At 48.5% G+C, this 23222-nt stretch overlaps 1 protein-coding gene across 3 annotated transcripts in view; it reads right to left on the reverse strand.

Annotated features, from left to right (window-relative positions):
* The window catches only part of LOC135902324 (leucine-rich repeat neuronal protein 3-like), a 277011-nt gene that overhangs the window by 130505 nt on the left and 123284 nt on the right, over nt 1-23222 (reverse strand). For 2 of the 3 annotated variants that reach the window (XM_065432304.2, XM_065432312.2), the window contains one exon: nt 18336-18481. The gene's annotated coding sequence lies outside the window, so the exon portion shown is untranslated. Of the gene's footprint in view, nt 1-13372; nt 13508-18335; nt 18482-23222 lie in introns of those variants that run through there. The other variant, XM_065432322.2, reaches the window with a different exon arrangement.

A 23222-nucleotide genomic window follows, 5' to 3' on the forward strand; every position in this document is an offset into this window, starting at 1 on the left:
ATTAAACAGTTGCCGAGACGAGTACGGCCAGTGTTAACGCACGCGCCCGCAAGCGAATAAAGAAACAAAGTGAACGGCGACAGAAACAGCGGCAGTCTACATTACAACCGCGCCCCTGTGCTTTATAAAAAATTTGGTTTGCAGAGCGCGGCTCTGTGTAGTTCAGGGCAGCGGCGAGGCGCGGGAATCGGCGGCTTCTGCGAAAGCAAAGCATGGGTAAAATGACGGCGGCGGGCGCGAGGCCGTTACTCGTCGCCTCCCCTGCAGCCTTGCAGCCCGAGCTAAGGGAAGATGGGGAGGCGGGGAAAGGAATAAAGAGGAAGCGGGGGGGGAGGGAAAGGCCGGCGGGCGCGCTCTCCCGCCGATGCATTATGTAAGTAGCGGCCGAAGCCTCTCGAAGCCCAAACGGTGCGGGAAAACGGCGGCGGCTTGCGCAGCCGTTGCGCCGGCGGTAGCGTCGTTACCGCGCGGCGTCGATGGCGCGCGCGGCGACGTTCTTTTTTTTTTTTTTTCTACGCGCTACGTGGAGGTCGTGGTGCCGCGCTCGCGCGAGGTGGCGAAGGCGGCCTGCGTGCGGGCGCGCCTTAACGTGCCTCACGTGCCAAGTTCTTACGCACCGCGTCGGTAGCGGCGTAGTCGCTCGTAAAATAGCGGAGGCCGAGAGAACGCCACGATTGCACGGGAGAGAGGCCGCCATTCCCTAATCTCTTCCTTACTCTTCCCTTCTTTTTCTCGCTTAATGTAGGCACGGAGGAACGCGGTCACCGGATCGAAGCGGCGAGTGGCTAAGTCAGCAGGCGCGACGGGGCCGGCCGGAGATGCTGAGCGGGGAAGAGAACCCAACGGTGATGAACGACTCGGATCGATGTGTACCAAACGCTGGAGACGCTTGGCCTGAAATGGGGCCACTGCACACGTCCGCATCAAAGAGGGGTGGTAGGGGGGAGAAGGTGTCTGACTGAATAATTCAACTGAATTCTGAACGGCACATTTGGGAGCGTCAGCGCCGCCAACTTCCGTTCACGCCCGGAACATATCTTACTATACTGGTACCTTAACTAAGCCCTGTTTAAGAATGCAGCGTTAGGTTATATGTACCTAACCAACTCCCGTGCCTCAGAGGCCGGCTCGCACTGTCAAATGTTGAATGAAAAAAAAACTAGTTTCTAGAGCCTGGACAAATGGAAAAGCCGCCAAGGCAAATTTGAATGCAATAACTAAATACCTAATCTGCGTTATTTGCCGGGCACGTATGTTTCTTGTTTACAATGCCATTCGTTCAGGCACACGCCTCCGCCTGTTCGGCTCAGTCCCTCACAGTACGTGTGCCGGTTTACCGCATGCTTCGCGTAGACACCGCACTACTGACTGTTGTTTTTCGCTCTTGAGTGGCCTGCCGAGCTTAAGTGCTCCGCTTTCTCCCCTGAGCTTCCCACCACGAACCCTCAATCTGCCGAGCTTCCTGCTACAAGAACTTCGTTCTGACTCGGGCCCATGAGGCAGCCGAAACCGCCGGAGTTCTGGACTGAAGACTCCCCCGGCTTGAACGCAGGCTGCAAGACAGAAGAAAGAAGCAACCCTCCATTTTATTTTAATTTTCTCGCATAAATACTTATTCATCCTCCCTCTGCTCGTACGTTGACTGTTTACGGCTGGGTTGCAAGTTTCACTGCTCACCTTTTCTAGATGGCGCTAGTACAGCTTCTGTCTAAAATTTACTACGCTGTCATTGTAATTTTTGCCCGGTTTGACGGCGGTGCCGATGGGCTCATCTCCCGCGGAGGCAGTTCGTGCGCTTGCGTCCAGGTTTTTGCAGTGGCCGGTTTCCCCACGCGGTCGGCATGTGAAAACTCCTGTGTTCGCTTCCAGCACGCGCGTTTTCCCTGGTGCGGCCGTCGTCTAATTTACTTCAAAGAGGCTACGCCTCAGTGACATTTATTCCTCCATGAACGCACCTACGGGTGAATAAGTAGGCGTACAAGAACATTCTAACAGCCTCATTTATACTCGTTTCTCTATCGCCTGCAACACTCGTCGCGTCAATTTTTGTTTGTTTGCTCTATCTCTATCTTCGGGGGGGGGGGGGGGGGGTGAGGAGGGCATCCTCGGCTTTTACTGGCGCTGCTAATTTGTTCCCCATCGTCTCCGTTATCGCTGCCACCACGCTACCAATCACAAACACCGCGCAATTTTCGGAACACGCGAGGTCGTACGCAGAAATAACGTGACGCCCTTATTAACATTCGGTGTGCACCTGTTATCCGCTTTCTTCAGAGACTTTTCATAACACCAGTCTCCACTCAGTCTTTAGCAGGGTCATTGTCGGGCTCGTTCTCCTATTTGTCTGGAGTAGCATGTCAGGCGAAAGGCCAGGCTAACATCTCCAGCATCTCATTAAAGCTTGTTTCTCTCTCTCTCTATCTCTTTCTTTCTTATCTGAAAAGACTCAGTTTTACTTCGCAGTCAGCGCCACGTTTCACTGAAAACATGGGGCATGCCAAATGCTGGAAGTAGGCTTTTTCACATTGTTCGGTTGCCCCGAACAAGATTTGACCTCGCGCTGACGGCATCATGGAGCCTTGCAAGCAACGAGGATTTGGAAAAAAACCCGCAGCGGTGGTTTAGCGGTTACGGTGTTCCTCTGCTAAGCACGAGGTCGCGGGATCAAATCCCGGTCGCGGCGGTCGCATTTTCATGTGGCGGAAAAGCAAAAACACCCGCGTCCCGTGCATTAGGGGCACCTTAAAGATCCCTTTAGTGGTCAGCAATAATCCGAAGTCCCCCACTACGGCGTACGTCATAATCAAATCGTGGTTCTGGCACGTAAAACCCAAGAATTCAATTCAACGTAGAAAACAGGAGAGATGGTGGCAAGTATAGCAGCACCAGCCGTGCGCTCCATGCTATCATGTGCGGAGCAAACGAGAGGGGTGGGAAAGCGCCCTCGATGAGTTTCGCATATCCCCTGCGCCGCTGCGCCGCTGTGCCATGCGGAGAAGCAAACAAAAAAGGTTGGGACGCTTAGAGTCTGCATTCAGTACGTAGAGGCACTTTATTGGCGACGATGAATAACGCCCATCATAGCACGTATACTGCTTGAGTACGTATGGGAGCCAACCTATCGAAACGAGCCTTACCAGTTGCCGCAGTACCTTCTACACTACAACATATGGGATAGCGTTACCGTTTCTTGGAACGGTAAAACAAACAACACCGGCTGCTGCCAGCAAATCGCCAAGCGTGCAACACTGTCAAGAGCGTTATAATACGTTAGAAGATTTTATTTTTGTCTGTACGTCTGCTTCTTTCTTTCTTTCTTTCTTTCTTTCTTTCTTTCTTTCTTTCTTTCTTTCTTTCTTTCTTTCTTTCTTTCTTTGCGCGGGAATGAGCATCCATCCCTGAACCCTTCTACACTCACCAACAATTGAGCCGCTCGCGTTGAACATGGCAAAATACCTGCTGCGACGAATGAAGTACCACACTACCTTAGCTTTGTAGCTCTCACAAAAGCGGCACATGTGCAGCCAGAAATGAAACTGAGCGAGAAAAAGAAAGAAAAACTTACAAAATAAGTAAAACCACAGAAAAGCTGAAACATCCAGCGTTTTGCGACTTAGCTAGCTTCAGAATAATCACTGACAAAACAAAGAGAGAGCGAGAAAAGAAAGAAAAGTGTGCACGGTAGAATAAAACAGGCTTGTTTCTTGCTAGACGCGCTAACCCGCAGACAGAAGTGGCCACGGCGCTATACAGAGCTATTCCCATGTCTAAAACATATAAAAGGAAATCGTAAACACACACACACACTCACGCATAAAAAAAAAGCACGAGGCGAAGCTGTAGCTCCCTCCAACTCTAACTTTTCCTGCCTAAATGTTCGGTCCAACCCACGCACGTAGCTGCCATGCGGCACCCCCCAACATGTGGGCCGGCGTTGGAGGTCTCCAATCACGGTGTGTCCCGTACGCGAGACAGCTTGGATGTGGAATTCTCCTCACGTTCTTCTTCGCAAAAACAGAACAACAACAACAACAACAACATTCATGAGCACGAGAGAGAGAAAAAGCAAAGAAGAAACAATTGCATGGGCGCGGTATGACAAGTTTACGCCAAAAAAAAAAAAGAAAAGGAACTGCAGCATTACGAAACAACCTTGCAGACAAGTTGGGGCAACGCAGAAAGTTTAGCGGCGAGGTGTGTGCGCAACGCGGGAGGCATAACCACAGCGCGCAGGTGAAGAAACGCGAAACGAAAAGAAACTGAACACCGGGGCAAATTAAACAGCCCCGTCGGAGCTGCTTTTATTGGGAGTTTCCCTGGCACTCCATTCTGCGCCGTTGTACCTGAGCCGTCCTAGCAAGAGTTGAGGTATGTGTGTATATATATACAGGCGTGCCGAAATCCCAACATCGGAATGCGAATCAAGTGAGCAGAATGCAGCGAAAGAGAATGAACGAGAGAGAAACAAAAATGGGGAGGCGTAGTGAATAAGGCTCCCACGTGGATATTTTGTCTTCTTTAAGCTGGAGGCAATTTTTATCCCACAGATTCCCAAAGAACGCTGAGAATGTCGTAGGAAGAAAGGGGGGGGGGGGGGGTATAAAGAAACAGTAAGAGTGGAGATTAACTTTGTACCACCCATACAAGAGGACATACCGTAAAAAAAAAACACGTTAGGAATTCCGTTCTTGCAGAGCGCGTAGCTCACATGGAATGTTGTTTCAGCTTCTTTGCCGTACGCATTAACGAGAGCGCGTGCGTGAGTGCAGTTTGCTGCAAGAGGAAAGGTGACGCAAGGTGTGCGCATATAAGTTTGCAGAAGCATGCCCGTTCCTCTGCTGCCTCCGCACTGCTTGAATTACCCGGGACCTTTTTTGTTTGTTCGTTTGCTTTTTATTTTCTTATGAAACAGGGAATACGGGAGGTCTGAGAGCGTACTTAAGACGAGATTAAAGCGCGTCTACCTGCTTGTAGCATACATTGCGATATTAGATATGAGCCTGTAAAAGGAATGCGGGCGCCTCCGCGTACCTAATAACGCCAGTTTCAGTTTAATATGAGGCGAATGCGAACCCAGTAAGAACAAAAGCGCTACGTGCGCCATCTGGTGTGACATACGTACCTACCATAACATACTCTCACATTGGCGTTCCCCCGGCGACGCATTTCGTTAGGCCTGAGGCAGGCCGATTCGCAATACCATCCGAAAAACTCAGCTGGCTGGTCAGTTCCCACACGTCATTGTTTGAGTCATATCTTTGTACATAATATACCGGCGGTCAAAATGCTACCGTCAGGAGGGAGTGGCACTGAAACAACAGACTATCGCTTAGATGGGCGCAGCCATGCGCTTTCAAACGTACAGTTTACTTGGGATGATGATGGTGATGTGTGGTGTTTCATGGCGCAAGGGCAAGGTTTGGCCAAAGAGCGCCATGACAAGTGGTAATGTTGACGATGTATTGTGGACGGCATGCACAATGAATTCCTCATGGTAGATGTGACATGGCTGTAAAAGGGCCTAAAACCTATAGATGTAAGTGTCGTGGGACATATATGTGCTAAAATAATGACAGTGACTGGGTAGTGATGTGGGCTATGACAATGCGCTTTCGTTAAAACATTATGCAATAAAACATAACACTGACACCAGAGTTTCAAGAGAGCCCTTGAATGCAAGGGCTGTTAGTCGTGTGCTAAACGTTGCCTGGCCAAATGATTTTCAGGGTGTCGGTTTCGGCTAAAAAATCTAAAACTGTTTGCAGATTAAAAAGCGGTTCGTCGCTGAGAAAAATGCAGGGTGAAGAGGTATATTCTCGCAATATGCAGCAGGGAAATACTTTTTCCTCTCTGTTTCTATGGCAGGGCACTGAATAAGAACATGGATGACTGTGAAACTATTGCCGCACTTAATACAAGTTGGAGGATCGCCCCCAGTCATGAGATAAGAGTGAGTATCGTATGTGTGGCCTATCCTTAATCGGAAAAGAAGTACTTCCTTGTGCCGGGCTGTTTTTCCACTTATCCAGTTCCCCAGTTTTGGTTTTACAATGTGAAGCTTATTCATTGCTTGTGCATCCCACTCGCCTTGCCAATGATTCCTCAATTTACGGCGCAGAAAAGGCTTTAGGTCTGTGGCAGGGATGGTTGTATTTCCATCTTGGTCCCTAAAACTCACTGACGTAGCCATTTCGTCAGCAGCCACATTGCCATCTATACCCCTGTGGCCAGGTACTCAGCATAAGACGATCGCTTGGTTGCATATATCCGCAGAGCACAACAAGGTATATAGTTTATTCAAAACGGAGTTCTTGTGTTTTCGTAGGCGAATTAGGGCTCTCACTACACTTGAGGAGTCTGTGAAGACGATAGCCTTAGCGATATTTATGAGCTGTATGTGTTGAATAGCCTTAAGGATAGCGTATGCTTCCGCTGTAAAGATACTGGTGTGTGGGTTTAGTGCTCCAGATGTAAAAAAAAGGTCCTAGAGCTGCGTAAGCAACACCAGCAGGAGACTTCGAAGCATCTGTATAAAATTCATCACAGGAGTACTTCTCCTTAAGTTCCGGAAAATGCGAATATATGTGTGCCTCCGGGGCTCGTTTCGATATTTTTAAGAAAAAGATGTCGCATTGTATAGTCTGCCACTCCCAAGGCGGTGGAAGCCGTGTAGGAGCCATTAGGACATTGTGTAAAAGAGGGACCCTTGTTTTTTCTGAGAGTGCTTCCAACCGGAGAGACAGAGGAGGCCTATAGTGGCTGGACGGTTACCAAACAGCCTACCAGTGGACAAGTCGCATACAGTAGAATGACAAGGATGTTTAATATCTGAGCGAACTTTGCGTAGTAGAAAGTTAAATATGTCCTTTGGTAGTACAATGACCATTCGTTTGATTCAACGTAGAGGCTTTGCACAGGGCTAGTCCTAAAGGCGCCGGTAGCAAGGCGGATACCTAAGTGGTGAATAAGATCTAGCATTTTCAAAGCGCTAGGTGCAGCAGAATTATAGACTATTGCTCCGTAGTCAATCCGTGTTAATTATAGACTTTTGTAGCGTTTTAAAAGGCACCGCCTGTCGCTTCCCCAAGATGTGCGTGACAAGAGCTTCAGCAGATTCATAGTCTTGAGGCACTTTGATTTCAGATACTTCAGGTGTGGTACAAAAGTCAGTTTACTGTCTAAAAGGATTCCTAGAAATCTGTGTTCATGGCTCACAGGTAGCCGTTCTCCATTTAGATCTATTGCGGGGTCCACACGTATGCCTCTCTTGAGTTTACTTGGGATAAAGAGAACATTATGCGCACCGACCGTTGCATGGATAAGCGCAGTAAAATGTGGCGCGCACACAATGGAGAGAACTATATTTTCTTGCGTACACATGGCTGCCTTTTTCTCGTGTAAGTTATCTTGCTTATTGTTGTTGTTGTTGTTGTTGTTGTTGTTGTTGTTTTTGCTTCATTACACAGCATACCGGCGTGCTGCAGGTATGTACGACTGTTCGTTGGAGAGTCACCAATGCGTGCTGCAGGTATGTACGACTGTTCGTTGGAGAGTCACCAATGCGTGCTGCAGGTATGTACGACTGTTCGTTGGACATGTGTCACCAATATTCGCGATTGAGCACCGCTCAATCGCGAATATTGGTGACACATGTCCAGGACCCATCAGCCACGCTTAAAAACGTTCCTAAGAGCGAATGGTTTCATGAGATTCACGTTTACTGCTCTCGTGCATTACATTTCCGAAAGTCAAGAACAGTGAGCAGTGGTGTCTAGTGCCCGCAATTAACGCGGACATTGGCGGCCAAACACTGCAGCTTCTTGCCGGCACCGATCAGAATATCTTCCTTATCCCCATATTTTTATCCTCCTACGAAGAAAGAAAGAAAGAAAGAAAGAAAGAAAGAAAGAAAGAAAGAAAGAAAGAAAGAAAGAAAGAAAGAAAGAAAGAAAGAAAGATGTTCTCAGGTGAAATCGAGAGCAAGTCGGGACACGAAAGGAAATGAACTCAAGTTGATGTTCCCAGCGCCCTGAGGTACAGCCTCACTCTGCACAGAACGGTACTGACAAAATCGTTTAAAGAAGATTATAACAGCAACAAGCAAAGTAAACACGGCGTACATGCGCTCGACCCACCTCTCTCCCTCCCTCTCACCCTCCCGTCTCTCCTTGCCACCACAGCACAAAACGCAACAAATCCTGGATGCTCCCGTCACGCGCGTCTTCCCACAGACGCAGCCAGCCGCCGTTTCCCTAGCATCAGGTTCGGTGCGCAGATGCGACGGCAAGAGAGAGAGAGAGAGATAACGCGTGTCCCTTTCGTCTAAAACCCCTCATCACGACACCGCCGGCATGTTCGCCATCTCACCGGCCGGAGAAAAGAGAAGAGCCTGGCGGAGGAAAGGTTTGAGGACGACACCGCGGCGGAACGGCCATCAGCGCAGTGCCTGCAGAGCCCTGCACGCCTTTCCAAACAGCCTCCCCCATACATATACTGCATGCACACGGCTGCTTCGCTATCATCTCCCCCAAGAGCGCTCGCGCGCGCTAGCGCCGGCGACGGCAATCTACGTGAAAAAGTGGCACGCCGCATGGGTCGTGAGCGCGGCCTTGCTCTCTCTCTCTCTGGAGGCATGCGCGCGGGCGTTAGAGGGGTAAGAGGCGGGAGAATAAACAGGAATGACAATTCGGGCCTATAGAGAATAGGCGCGCAGTTGATGCACGCGCGCATCGCAGTTTGAAGCTAAGTGCACGTTTCCCGTATAACTGCGCGGAAGACGATTCGAGGCGTGCCCCGCGCGCATGTATAGACGGCGATCGAGGAGATCGTGTCCCCTGCAATTTTCTGGATTCCTTCAAAATCCTCTCTATCTCTGCTGTCCCTTCATTTCTGTAACATCGGTTGTTGTTCTTTTTTTTCCCCTGCAGACTGAGGCACGGGATTGGGCGTCTTGGCAAGGAAACCGTATCCAAACTGCCTACAGGTCACCCCCGCCAATAAGGCCCGCATCAGCACATGGTATACTGTGTGCGGGGAATACACGCAGAATAGAACAAGTGCACTGCGCGGAGCCGAACTCTGCAAACACAGAAAGTGGGCGAGAGTGTCAAAAGAAAAGAAAAAAAGAACACAGTGAACATAGGGGGCGACAACATGCGCGGCAGAAATACGCGGCCATCTCTCGAAAAACAGTGATAGTGCAAGAACTTCTGATACAAAATGTTCTAGAAACATAAAAGCAAGGAAAGCTTTGCGGCTAAACCTTCCGTCGCAGAAGACCGGAGCACGCACAAACTGAAAAATGCACAAATCCGCGCCATCCTGCAGGCTCTAAAGTACAAGCATTGCCTCACAGAAGGGATCCGCATGGTCAAATGCGATAGAGCGGTTACGACCCCGCCGCGAATCGCAGTGATTCAGAACAAGTGCCCCACCTTTGTTGAGGTCTCATAAGAGATCGTAAAGATCCACTCTCTTCTTTCCTTCTTTATTTCTTCTGTCGCAGCTAGGTTCCGCCAACCGGTGAAGAAGAGTGCCAAGTAAAAACAAAAACAAAAATAATAAAATACGGCGGACGTTGTGAAATATGAAAGCACAGTGAACGGGCAGGAAGGAACAATGAGGGAAGTTGAGGAATGTAGGATTGTTCTTGCCATTTTCACCAGCCGTCGCTCGCGGAAAGTTTGACGAGACCCTCCCGATATGCTCGCACCCTACCAGAACGCCCACCTCCACATGCTTTCTAACCTTTGAAGTTCTTGTTTCTGTTTCTTTAAATATTTCTTTTGTTTTATTCTCCCGTTTCTTATGTCCTTTGGTGGGGAAAAACTTGGAGGAGCAGCCGTGGCGCAAGTGAAGGCTATACCAGACTCGCTGAGACGCAAGTGGACGAAAACAAGAAAAGAAATTAACGCGAACAAAGCTGATATATTGACCTGTAATAAAATTTAACTGCAAGTAAAGAGCGTTTTAAGAAAAATCAGATAAAGGCGAACATTAGTGTCAGAAAGCACAGTGGCGGTGGTATGAGGACGTTGGTATACAGGCGGAGTTAGCGTGGCACGTTTGGTCGGTAAATGCCCCGCCTGAGTGACTCTGCACATGTCACAAATATTTTTCACGATGAGTCAATCAATTGAGCCTCTCGGAGGAATATCAATAAAGTGCGCGACACTCCTTCGCTACTATCTGAGGTCCTTGAGGGAAAACTAACTCTTCCACGACCCTCTTCTTCTAATGCTGTCCAGAAGACTCTATACTTTCGGAATAGAAGCGCTCGCAGGATTAGATGAAGGTCTTGATATAGGGTACATTTCTTCTTTAGCTGCACCAATTTCTAAAAATCACCTGTGATAGATAGAACAATTGCAACCCTTGAACTAAGTTAACTTACTCGATGAGGCCAACATTACTTTCACGAGCGATAAAATGCACGATCGACTAATTAAGTTTTTTACTGGTTAATTTGCAACACACATTGCAATTTACGAATTGTGGCTAGAGAGCTTGCAAGCCATATCGAATTGGAACGAATTCGGAGGATGGGCGCGGTTTTGAGCTATGCACCATGAAACTTGTGATAAAAATGCAGTGTTGTTACGCTTCCTTTTTTTTTTTCAGAATACACCGTTTTATGCACGGAAGCGGGAAACCTAATTAGCGCAATTATGTTATATATTCAAAAAGCATTTTGATTTCTCGTAGAAACAATACCCATCTCATCGAGTAAGTTAGTTCAAGGGCCACGGGCAATGTCTAAGGATTTAGTGCAGTTCAAAAAAAAAAGGGGGAGCAGCCGATATATCGGTCACTTCGTTACACTCAATGCAAACTAAAAAGGCACCGAGCGCAATCGTACTGAAGCATGACACGGTGCGATCATGCCACCTGAGATTCAACACTGCATCAGACAACGAGGACAAAAATGAGCTCCGACAGTGAAACGTGGGCAACAGCTGGAGAAGAAAGCATACAGTATTCGTGAATTGAGCGAGAGCCCCGACCTGCCGTTGACAAACATTCCCATTGTCACCATAAATTGAGCGTTGCAGCCCAGGTTATTTTTCGTGTTGTAGATGGGCTTGTTTTTACATCTTGCGTAATCCTTAACTTCATGCGTCCAGACGACATTGGTAACGACTATTTTTGTGCACATTAATACGATCATGAATTATTATTTACCTCAGACATAGCTAAGTGCAAATATAGCCTGATCATATACGGTTCCCACCAAACAATGATGTTATCCAGCTTCAGCAGTAACGTAGGATACTATACGAAACCCATCGAAGCCGGTAACAGGCCCAGCCTCTTAATAACAATACACGACACGTATCGTGCATGTACATTCAATAGAGGTACCCGGCACATTATATTAATTCCCGCTAACGTTATCGAGCTGCGCAGCACCACAACGCATGTTCAAGTAAGCAAGCGTGTTCAAGCCTTCATACACGCTGGATGCGCAGTGAACAAGCGCATTTTCTCTCCCTTCTATTACCGTTATCTACTCAGTAATAGTGGGGTTTGTTTCAGGGCGTCGGAGCGCGCGTACGCGTTTGTGCAATTGTGCGCATGCGCGTGTGCACAAGCACGTTTGCCATATCGACGGTGTTGGTTCGTGTTCCCGTCTCAAATTAGTCGGCGTCAATCTCTCGGCGATTTCTTTCACTGTTTAATGCAGCTTGTTATTTGCTTTAATTTGACATCCAGCGAACTTCCTTTTTTTTTCCTCGCCCACTGTTGTGGCTGCAGTCACTGTCGCGATCCAGGTCTCACCTTTCTTCGTTGCTCCTGTCTATGCTCCCCGCCCAGCCTCTCGAGCCTGATGGGCACACAGTTGACACAGCTGTTATTTCGACACTTTCTTTTTTTTTTTTCGTTCTCCCTCCGGATTAGCAGGGTGGCAAGCCAGACACAACCTCGTTAACTTCCTTACATTGCGCATTTTATGTCTCTTTCTCCCCTCCGGCGGCGGCAAGCAAGCTCTTGCTTCCTGCGTTTGCAACTGTGTCTGCTTTATTTCTTTTGTCACCACCAATAATGATCAAACTAGAACACGGCCCTTAACTACAAATACTTGTGAACGTTGCCAGGTTCCCAGACAGCCAAGCGCAGTCATTGAAGAGGGCTGAGTGGGCCACTCGTGCATGCGCCTTAATTAGGAACAGGTCTCGTATTTCAACCAGTCAAGCGCTCTTTGTGGCCTTTACGCTCATGTTCCCCGAATTACTCCTGTTAAAACATACAACAAAAAAAAACTATTTTTCTTTTCTTGACTTCTCCTACTATCTTTCTTTCTTGTTTTCTTTGAGTGCTTGCAATAACATTTCACAGATCTCGGCAACACACTTCTTGTTCATATATATATATATATATATATATATATATATATATATATATATATATATATATATATATATATATATATATATATATATATATATATATATATATGGGGGTGCAAAACCACAGGTAACATCCGTTGCATTTCTGAAGTAGGCAGGCTCTTCTTAAATGTGCTGCCGCTCTTCGCGTCGTTGTTACCTCATTACCATTTTCCCCCTTTTTCTTTACCTGTCGACCGCATCGCTGGCTCTGTGGCTCTGGCTCTCTGCTCCTAATCAGGAGATTCCGGGCAACATTCTCGGCTGCGCCAGTCGTATTTCAATCGAGGTTGAATGCAGAAAGGCGCGTTTAACCGACGTCTCGGGTATATTTCAAGAACCCCACGTGGTCAAATCTTAATTAACCAGGGCCTTCCACTATGGCGTCTATCGCAGACCGTCCATGGTTTTCTCTGGAACGTTATAAACCCCATCAGCCACTATCATTTCCTTCCCTCTTACCCCAACGTTGACCCGACCCAATCTTCCTCTATGGTTCGCTTGTGATCGCCCTCCGCGCGCGACGGCGAACAAATGGAAGCTTCAAGGAAGGCTCATATCGGGCAGTCCTTCCTCCTCCTGGCTCTGCAACGTGCCAGAGACGGGCGCACCAACTGGTTACCAGCTCACTATACCAACTGTATGACACAAGCCTACTACTGGGACCACAGCGCTTAAGTGATGCCGAAATTTGCAACAAGGGCAAGCTAAAGTTAGCGCGCCGTCCATGTCTGCCGCCACGTCCACGTCACTTAAGCGCTATGTATACCCAGCACCAGAATCAGACCAACTAGCACAAGAAGCCCGCGCTCCCGTAGCCTTTGCTGCGCGGCACAGAGTGTTGGTAAGGCCAAATCAAACCGTGCTAAGCGTCTTAAAACACGCTCACTTGCCCGCGAGGAGTTTATAACTCGAGGGGCCGCTTAGCTGCGCCGAAATGGACATTAATGCTTTTATTTTATACATTCACTTAATACACTACTGACCTGGCTGCGTCCTCCCGTGCCCGATGACACACGCACTCGGCGACACCTTTCGACGTGACGTGTGCAGTGCTGCACGCACTGGGCACACCTGTAGTCGACCAGAACCGCACAGCCGCCGTAGCGTTGGGGAAGCGTGCTAGTCTCGCACCTGGGAGGACCGCACTCGACTCGCACACACACCGAAATTTAACAACTTATCTTTTCATAGCCATTGATTTACTGTGTTTACAGGTAGCTACCTGCGAAATCTGACGTCAAGCCGAGCACTTCAAATGCGTTTTTACTCTTTGCGCCATCGGCCAATTTCGGATGCCATCTTTCGGTAACGCCGACTGTGGCGGATTTTCGCTCAATTGAGTATATGATGCTTTCGCATTAAAAGAGGGAAACAAATCTATCGTCATCACACGAGAAAGTGCACGTGATATACGAGGCTACATTCCGCGCCGTTAAATGTTGTTTCTCGCTCTAGCATTTCACCAGAGATCGCATCACAGGCTAAACAGCATCATTGCAAAGCCCACACACACACACATAAAAACACATCGCAGAGCGCTCAAATACGCGCGCTCTCTCTAAGCAAACACACGCTGGACGAACGCTGCTGCGGAAACAATAGAACGGCCAGCAGGCAAGCAACAATCCCGCGAACGTTTTCTGTCTGTCGGTTGTTTCTCCCCTGCTTGCAGCATCAGCGCCGTGTTGCTCTCCCGCCTCAGCATTGGAAAGAGGTTATACCCCGAGGGGAGAACCTCTCTCTCTCTCCCGTCAGGACCGAGAATTTCTTCGCGTCGACGCCCGGTTCCGTGAGACAAAGCGACCAGCGCGGCGCGCAAGCTCTGTTCATCCCTTCCCGCCCTTTACCTCATCCTCCGAAACTATCCCCTCTCTCCAAGCTCCGCAACACTCGCCGTCCTGCCGCATTTTGTAGCGCTGTTTGTTCACCGCCGGCGGCGGCCAGCTTTCGTGATTATTTCTGGACGTGTCTTCTTTTCCTTTCTTTCCTTCTGTATTTCTCTCCTGTTATATCTTTCCACTCCTGTTCCTTCTGGGCCCGTAGGGAATCAAAGTGTGCCACAAATCAGGTTTCAAAATGTTGAGAAATATATATATATATATATATATATATATATATATATATATATATATATATATATATATATATATATACAGATAAAGATCGGAATCGAAGAAGAAAAAAAAATCTAGGGAAACTCTGTGCTCACCGAGAAAAGCGGACCGCGCATTTCATCGCGATTGGTTCGTGCGGACGATATTTTGGCTTTTATTGTTATTGTTGACTTGTATAAGTGATTGTTTCGAAACTGCAGATTGGATGGAAGCGGCGACGGCGCGTTTATTGGGTTACGGCCGCGTTTACAACGCAAGAACAAGAAAGAATGTAAGCCTGGTTGACCTCCGATGCCACGCGTGCTGCAATGACCTCGCACGCTTTTTATAGTCAATGACGCAGCTTTAAGCGTCTCGTAGACACCATACCATGTACTATACTTCAATTAATTGAGTCGCTGGTATGCACTTTGCCCACCAGACGGGCTCGTATAAGTAGCGGCGCGTGGCAACAGAGCGGCCAACGCTTTTGCCTTGCTGAGTCTGTTACCAAGCACTCCGGTAGTATTACGGATTGCAAAACACCCCGAAAAACCTTTCAAAATCTCGTTGGCGTATTTTTCTTCCGGCGAAATCGGGTTGCCGATCTGCGACTGACTGTTCCAGGAACCAAGGTTAGCAGCAAATGTTTTGAGGAACATTGTTCGATGATGGAAGCACTCAACGGGAAAGCAAGTGTTGACCAATCGTCGTCCCCGGTTTCACCATTGTTTCTTTGCTGAGCTGAATACCTGTTTACTTTGCGCCATTCGCAATCAGTCGTTCTTCGCGCTCTCAGCAGCGGATACGCCAAATTGGTTCGCTTGAGGAATGCTCGACTTCCTTGACGTTGAGAGCCGCAGCGGTAATTCAGAAGCGCAAGTATTGTTGTGGTTTCTTCGATCGCTAATAATTGGGCTTCGTGCTTAGTTCAGTAATAATAAGTTAACGCAGTCATCGCCATTTGACAGTAACAATAGAGCACTCCTAAAACCAAGAACGATGCAATAAAGAAGACAAAAAATTAATAACTAACAACAAATTCACGAGAACCATTCCTCCTGCGCTGCAGTCACCCACTTTAAGATTTGAATGACTGAAGAATTGAGACTTGACTTAGCCGCCTAACTTTCACGTGATTGAAACACGTGAAGGCTTCCGCAAAATCCGTTCCGACAGCGACTGCTACAATTTGCCGTGAAAATTACCTAGTGTTGCCGACGTAGCATATCGCTCCGGTCACTATGTTTACCGTGGAACAAAACAGTGCAAATCAAGAGTGATGCCCAAGAGAACAAGCATAACATTCCACTGCCGATAAACGGCCCTCATTGTTGACTGCCTTGACGAGCAATGCGCTCTATAACTCACACACCAACGAATAAAAAAGACCCCCTTCATCTTTAACTACGGCGACATCGTCAAAAAAAGTTCGAAACTGTTCCTGCTGTGACCGTTCGTCTGCACATCCGCTCATTCCGTGACGCCGTCAAGCCACCCCCTCATGCAAATTCAACCACTCAACAACAGCACTGTTATTCAGGTCTAGTCATTTGTGCGAGGCTTCGTGCTCCACGAAGATTCCGAGAGTAGTGGCGTCTGCGCAATCATTTCGGAGCCCACAGCAAGCAATACTGTAGCGGTCAATAACGGCGTTGCGCGCACCTCGAAGTCGTTTTTGAGAAGATAATGCTGTATTCCGAGAGAAACTGCTGCTGTCGCAGCGAGTACAGAGCCAGAGGCATCGCTAAAGTTTGCCATTTCCTCTCCTCTCCTTCCGTTTTCATTTTATTTTCTTTCGTGAGCACCTCACATCAATTATTTTGCTACCGGGTGTCACAAACAGGTTGACAGGCGCGTAGATATCGCCTATCCGGATTCTCCGAACTCCTTCGCACCGGACCGATTCGCGCACTAGCTGTCGCTAGATGCAATGCATCGCGTTAAAACAGCGGAAACGAAATGCACGCAGGTACACCGAAGCCCTGCACGACGACTTTGCCCGACGGGTGGGCCGAGGGAAGAGGTGCATAAATCCGTCCGAAAAAAAAAGGGGCGCGCATAGTGCACACCGATCGAGTGGGTGCAGCCGCTCGAACGTAGATGGCGCCAGCGGAGCGTAAGAGAAGCAAAGCAAGCGAGCCCTCCAATGCGGGCGTGCACCTCGACAAACCGCGGCGACGGGTCGTTGACACGACGACAAGCGCCGGCACTGCGTACACACGCACACAATGGACGCGTCGTACGCCATACATACGGAGGAGGCAAGCGACAGGCCGCCGCCGCAGCGCGAGCACTGCTGTGACGGAAACGGGCAAACGCAAATGCCGGCGGCCAACGCCACGGTTCGTTGGCTGCCGACCCCGAAACTGGACTGGACAGCGGCGGACACACAAAGGCAGGCGGGAAGGCGGCGCCGCTGAGCCCAGGGGAGAGGGGCTCGGAAGGGGTTTCTCCTCCCGCTGGGAGATTTACGCCGAGTGCTGGTTTAGCCCCGGATGGCCCCTTCGAGCGCGCGATCCTTTTACCGCTTCGGCCTGACCGGATGGGTTAGCGCGGTCTTATAGGGGACACGTGGCACCTCGAATGCACATGCGTCACATTAGGCGACAGGCCACGCGAGACCTCGACCTGCCATGCAGGATTCGCTGTATACTGTGGCGCGCGCGCGCGCGATGTGAATTATAAGGAGGCTTTGACCTTGGCGACCCTCTCTATCTCTCTCTCTACCATTCCCAAGCTCCTTCTTCCTAAGGTCGAACTCCTTGTACACTTCGAGAACGCACGACTACTGTCACCGGCCAACTGCTGCGCCGATGCGCATTAAATTTGTTGCAATTCCGACGAAAGGCTTAATTCTCGAGGATTATAGACGCAGTTTTCTTGTTCTTTTCTTTTGATTCTTGATTAGTTGAAACAAAGAAAGCTAAATGCCAGAAAATGGTAATGTTTGCATGACATGACTACGGCTCCCTAACTCCATAGCAAGAAAAAGTTAAATGAACCGTTTAAAAAGCAGATGTAACTGTTTTTAAACGGTCTGCAATAACCCTTCATTTCTCGTTCCACGAAAGGACATTCCGTTTTTTTTTTTTAATAACATGTCCACAAAATTTATCATTATGAATTAGCTGAAATCACTGTGTTACGGAGTTCAAATACTTCGAACTCAGTAACAATTCCGGAATCCCGAACACCGATTATGTCTACACAAATGTACAACCTCCCGACATGTGCTTTTCTCAAAGGGATACCTACGCGATATTCTCGACTGTTAATTTTATTTTGCGTCATATTATTTGCGTTATTTTGCGACTATATGAATGCGTTAGACCTGTAAACTGCAGAAAAATTATTCGAGTTTCATAGCGCCCTAAATAATGTAACATAAAAGCTTTTCTAAAGCCGACTTCGGTCTGTTTCCCACGAGAGTACGCTGTGTCTCGATGCCATGATGCAGATTGTGGTCACGTGGGAGCGGGACGTTGCGACGTTTTGGCACTTGCTGCAGCTCGCTCGGTCGCCTCCAGTGCTGCTACTCGTTCTAATGCCCGATGTAGCAGTGTAGCAGGCAGATATAGCCGCAACAGTTCGTTTTCAGAATCCCAATATTTCCAAGTTTTGAGAATCCTTCAAATACTAAGGGTACGGATGAAAATCTCAGAACTAAAACTTTTCTTTCTCTATTAGGTGTGAAAAAAAAGAAAACTCATACAACGACGAATGCGTTTATAGATTTATCGGGTATATGCAGGCATAAAGAAGGGGAAATCGGATTTGTGTACCCGGTAAACCTTTGCACTCGAGAGCGGATTTGGACCGCGGGCGATAAAATTTTGACGAGTTTGCTTACCGATTCTGGAGTGTCGAAGCTTGCCTCAGTGGACGAGCCGAGAATGAACGGCTCCGGAACAAGTGGCTGTCCAGGCAAGCCTAGCTGTTGGAGTGAGGACGATGGACCCTCCTCTTTCGGACCGTCATACTAGGAGTCGCTTGGCTCTGAAAGGGCGAAAACGTTTCATTTTATGAGTTTTAAAACTGGCAAGTCTGTCGCGGACAGGCAATAAGTTTACTGAGTGCAAGCTTTGAAAATGAGTCACGCAATATCAAACATGTTCTATGGCTCATACAAGATGTGCAGCCTTGATTAAAATCATGTAGATCAGGAGTTCCGCAAAAAAAAAAAAAAAGGATTTCCTCGGTTTCTTGGCATCTAACCTGACAGTGAAGAATGCGCTTCAGACTTGGCGTTGCAAACATCGCAGAGAATTGGTCAATTCCAGGTCTGGCTGACTTGCCGAGGAATCAACTTTTTTAGCAGAACCCCTAGCCCGGATAATTTTCCTCATAGGTGCACGTACGAACAAATGCGAACGAGCGTGTCGCAATAAATTCTTGCTTCGAAGCTAACAATTGAAGGGATGGACAAAGGGTTTGATTAGCATCTTATAGATGACAGGTGATGTGTAGGCTCTGGTTAATTACATTACACAAAAGTGTTTGTTACGAACGGGGGACATGTGCCGCGTACTTCGTAAATGTATCATACAAGATTACGACAAAATATATTCCGCAGCGGAGGCAAAATTACCAGCAGTCGGCATTTTCACGTGACCTCTCCCATAAGCACCCTCAAACACTGAACAAGCACAATATCTGCCTAGCTTCGCTAATCTGATCAGAACCAGTCTATTCAGCACACAGTGGGATATCTACGAATAGACTGTAGGGGCTGGGCGATTGATCAATTAACACTGCGATTTATGAACTAAAGCGTTAATCGCGACTATTTATTTTTTTTTATCTCGATTGATGCTTAAGCCCACACGAACAAAATTATCCAACATAACGCCTGTTGTAAGGCGGTGACCTGCGCCCCGGAAACATCAGTGCGACGCGACAGCGCCTTCTCTACAGTGTTACGAACTTTCAACCGGTGCCGCCACTGTTACGACTTTGTACCGCTGCACCACGATTACGGCTTTGTGGTCCCGTAGCGCTTGTCACCCGTTTCGTGACAGAGCGTTGGTAGCGAAGACTCCGAGCCTGGCGTCGATGAGAATAACAAAAGGGACTTTATACATTATATACAGGTTATCATACAGGACATGAACGGGTCGGCACTGGGGCCGAGTGCTCACAACAAACGCGACTGTTCTCGCACGACGACGTCCGGCGAAAACGCGTGACACATCTCACCCCAGTCGGGAGCGACACTGTCTCCCGGTGGGTCGGCGGATCCTGTTTTTCAGGCGGCGTGTCGCGTCTTTTATAATCCCCGAGGAACCATTGTCACTCAAACGGCCCAATACAAAGTCAGCACACGACGGTCGTCCGAGGGGTCCAACCAGCGACCGCGCTGGCCACCCGGTTCAAAGTTCGCGCGCGCGGTGACCTCCAGGCAAAGGGAGGTGCGGCGCCGGGCTGTCTGGCACACGCGGACACGTCCAAACATGCGGCTCGCCGAGGCTTCTCCCGCAGGATCCCGCTGCCTGACGGCTCAGCATCTTGCCTTTTCAAGGGAGAATTTGGGCGCTCGCAGGATAAATTCTGCATCTTGCAGATTCGGAATCCGGGCTTGTGGTAATGGCACAACAACAGCTGGCCCAACTGTTAAGCAAAAGAACCGCTCTACTACCAAGGAACGTTAACAAACTTCCTCGCCTCCGTAGCTGGGCTTATATACGATGCGTTCGACTTCGATATGCTAGAACCTTCATTTGCGCAGCGTGTCGTTCAAGTTATAATAAAGGCAACTGTCAATTAAAACAGAATGTTTTTTTTTGTCCTCAAAGAGTATATATATATCGCGACTAATCACCGGCTTTGGAATTTTTCGTTTATGTACGCAAATCACAAATCCGATTAATCAATTAATAATTCGATTAAAAGTGCTGATTAATATCGTTCAAATATTTATTCGACGCCCAGCCTTAACAAATTGATATTCCCATTGCAAACCGTGCTTTTGGAAATATGAACAACGAGCACGCCGTACGCCACCCCCTCCATGTCCACAGCTCGAATGCACGGGCTGTTGGAAAATGCGTGTGACGTCCCTGCTCAGAGCGTGCAGGCATTGTTGCTATCCAGAAGGTGTTTGTTTAGATCACAGAACCATGGCGGCGTTTCGTCTAAAACTGACGCAAGTCACCATGCACGGATGGGTAGGCCCAAACGCCAATTTTGCTTAAAGTTAGAACAGGTTGTTATCATAATCAGACACATCATAGAGCAGACAGATGCAAATGTGGCTGGAGACTCGGGGTACAAACCCGAGAAACATGCGTTTCACGTTTCGGTCTGCATTCTTAACTAAAACAGACACATGGATCTTGTTTTATAATGCCTCTTTACACTTCCGCTGTTTGTCTCTCAGATGTTTGTTCCACATAACTTGGAAACGTAACTAGTCTCTGGGTAGTAGAAAGTGGCAGTTTTATCAGGTGGCGTACAAACTCAGTGTCCGACAGAGAAGACAAAGTGCGAGTGTATGACTTATCTTTACGGCTGCAATGCGAGGTCATACAAATGTAACCGTTCGTTTCGTATACCGAACACATAGTCTCGTCTCCGCCGCCCACCGTGAGGCCCGCTTCTAGCTCGACGCTCCGCCCCCCTAAACTTCGTTCGAGAACACATCTCTTTCCGATCGTGGAGGGTCACGCCCTCTGCGCAGCTGGCGGAGCTGTTTGTGGCTTGCTTCGTTTTGCCGCGTGCCACCATCCGGATGCAAGAAGCAGCACCACAACGCCGCCTCGATGGGCCATGAAACGCGCGCGTTATCTAGCCCGCCCCCAAAATTGTTGCGCCTTCTCAGGTGCGCTGCTGACCCCCCCCCCCCTCTATCCTCCTCCCCGCCAAGCCCCTGCTCGGGCACCGTCTCGCACCTACAGCTGCACCACCTGCTCGGAGTTCGCAACAGCTTTTCGCAGTCTTGGCTGCCATCATCCTCCAACGCGAGACCCCCACGCCCGCAACATCGTCGCTGCATCTCACTGACGAGACTTTTTTTTTTTTCTCTGTCGCTGCTTCTTTTCCTGTCGCGACTGCAGCTGCCGAGTCGAAATAACCACGTAGTGTCTTCGAGAAGCCCACCGGTATCTTTACTGCCAGCAGAATCCGCCTAAAAGAAGGAGCATTCGTGAAGAGCTTCACCGCAGATGGAAGGAAATAAAACTCAAACCGTGAAACTTTGAGATGGGCTCTCGAGCAACTAAAACCCGTTTCGTTATCCTTTCTTTGCTTGTGTTTATATATATGTATATATAAACAGACGGCTAATAATAAAAGCTGGAGCTGCCTGTTTTACGCTCAAAAGTGATTCTCTTTAGCTGTGCCCCGAGTGAAATCGTAAACGTGCCTATTTAAAGGCTGCTATCATGAATTTTACAGACGTAGGCTGTAAACCAGCGAAAAGCGAAGCTTGGCTGCTCCCGTAACAATCTTTATTTCGTTGATGCGATTATCTCGACACCTGCAAATCTGAATTCATGTCCAACGCCACCTGCATGAAGTTCCAGTAAACTCGAGAGCTCATTAAGTTTATTACCGTTTATATGGCCCATTAACTTTGACATCGAACGCCAGTGTTTCGTTGTGCAGTATATCGACGACGGCATAGTAGCTAGAGAGTCTGAGCACAAATTTTGTTTTGTGTGTCCCATAGTTTTTCGTAATCCATTAAGAAACTAACATTATACGTCGCATATGCGACATGCCGCATCCCGTAACGTCTCCTCTATATTAGGGTAAGATATATATCGTATTGAAATTTTGACGTGACAGAACTTGAAGCAAATATGGAAAGAACCATAAGTGAACAAATAGAAAACAGGCGTAGTAGCTCACAGCCCGCTAAAATGTGACAGCGCACAAATTTGTACACTGCGACAGTACATGCCAAGACCAAGTATGTGCCAGTATGACGTTTCTTGAGAGGTGACCTGGCGCACCTACAATACCCCCCCCCCCTCTTTATCGATCCACCAATGTCTGCCTCCTTGTGTTGTACTATGAACGCGCGCCACGCGGACACGCTTCGCATTCACGGCGGATCAATGAAGCGAGCTCCACGAGCTGTAAACAGCGCTAAACAACGGGACAAGGAGAGGGAGCTCCATGGTTTCGCACTGATGTCGCAACCGACGGCGTCAACTTGCTGCATCCCAGTTACCTTTGTAACCGGCGCGCGCTGCCCGCCTACATCGAAATAAGGTAGACGCACGGGCCGCAAAGAAGAGACGCGAAAACAGCCTCTCCTGCATTCCGATACAGCTTCACTTTTCTTGTTCTTCCCTTTTTTTTCTTCGTCGGCGCAGTACAGGAAGCCGCCGGCTTTTTACGGTGGCTGTAAACCTGGGCGAATTCACAGCGAAGAATGCGGAACGTCCGTGGTGGCTCCACCTACCCGCGCGGGCCCCAGAGAGAGCACGTGCTCCGTCCAAGCAGAGCTTTGGGATACAGTCCCCACGCTCTCGATTTAAAGCTGTGTTAATGCAAGATGTGGAAAAAAAAGAACGAGAGAGAGAGAGAGAAACCTGGGCCAGGAAATAAATAGCCGAGCGCAAAAAGCATCAGGCGCCCGACTATTTACTACGGGTCGGGGTCCGAGCAGGCATAGCCGAAACGTGATCTCATCTCCTCGCAACGCGGCTTCTCCGAATGCAAGCCACCTGTTCCATCCGCGAAAACAAAGTGCAAAGAAAGAAAGTAAGACCCAAACGAGTAAATGCGCTCC

The sequence above is a fragment of the Dermacentor albipictus genome, chromosome 1 (assembly GCF_038994185.2).
Source record: "Dermacentor albipictus isolate Rhodes 1998 colony chromosome 1, USDA_Dalb.pri_finalv2, whole genome shotgun sequence".
Lineage (NCBI taxonomy): Eukaryota > Metazoa > Arthropoda > Arachnida > Ixodida > Ixodidae > Dermacentor > Dermacentor albipictus.